Source organism: Arachis ipaensis, chromosome B5 (assembly GCF_059453495.1).
Source record: "Arachis ipaensis isolate K30076 ecotype BB chromosome B5, ASM5945349v1, whole genome shotgun sequence".
NCBI classification, from domain to species: Eukaryota; Viridiplantae; Streptophyta; class Magnoliopsida; order Fabales; family Fabaceae; genus Arachis; species Arachis ipaensis.
In genome coordinates this window covers 19137257-19138327 of record NC_142440.1, presented here as the reverse complement: position 1 = coordinate 19138327, position 1071 = coordinate 19137257, and positions in this window count along the sequence as shown.

The window sequence follows — 1071 nt, the reverse complement described above, 5'->3', positions numbered from 1 at the left end:
CCTAACTCTCACCTACCTCTCGAATCTATTTTGACTTGAGCGTCGAAATTTCTTTACAGGTACCACTTCCCGTCGCTCTAAGAAGATCCAATCCTGTCATCATCCAAGGCCGGTGAATCCTTGATCCACCTCACAATCCGTACCAGCAGTTTCTAGTACAGTAGCGCTGTCTATAGGGATTTGCCAAGCCTTGACGACATGACAGACGAACTCGAAGAGCGATCCTCAAACCTTCACTATGAGTTAGACCCGACGGGCAAGCCTCAGAACGACATTCCCCTGCCGACCTACGGGAGAACAACCAGCACCGCGCACCGCCAGCCAACCCCTGACAGGCAGCAACCAAGGAAGGACGATCACCAACTCAATAAGGCCAGAGCAATCGACAGCCTAGGAGAGAAAGCCATCCAGATTATTCAAGAGCTTTATCAAAGGGTACAAACCCTTGAAGGCCAGATCGCTTCCAAGGAATGATACCAGCCAGACCATGCAATTCAAGCAACCTCTAGAAGCCAATTACAGCATGAAACCAAGAACGAAAGGTCATCTGAACGACGCACGAAAAATGTCAGGACCGTAGTGCTTCCCGAGAGCCAGAGTGCCAACGACGATAGAAGGCATCGATGGGATTCCAAGCGGACAAGAAGTGAGCACGTTATAATGGGAGTCACCCATTTCACCGAGAAAATCCTGAAGGCCAAGCTACCAAAGGGTTTCGACAAGCCGACTGACATGAAATACGATGGAACGAAGAACCTGCAGGAACAACTCACGGCCTTCGAGGCTAGGATGAACTTTGAAGGGGTCGTCGATGCGATTCGATGCAAAGCCTTCCCGATAACCCTAGCCGGCCCCGCAATTAAGTGGTTCAATGCCCTCCCCAACGGCTCGATAGCTAATTTCAACGACGTCTCCATAAAGTTTATGACATAGTTCACTACCAGAATCACAAAAGTGAAGCACCCGATCAGCCTACTTGGAGTCACGCAAAAGCAAGACGAACCCACAAGAAAATACCTCGACAGGTTTAACGACGAATACCTAACGGTCGACGGGCTCATGGACTCTGTA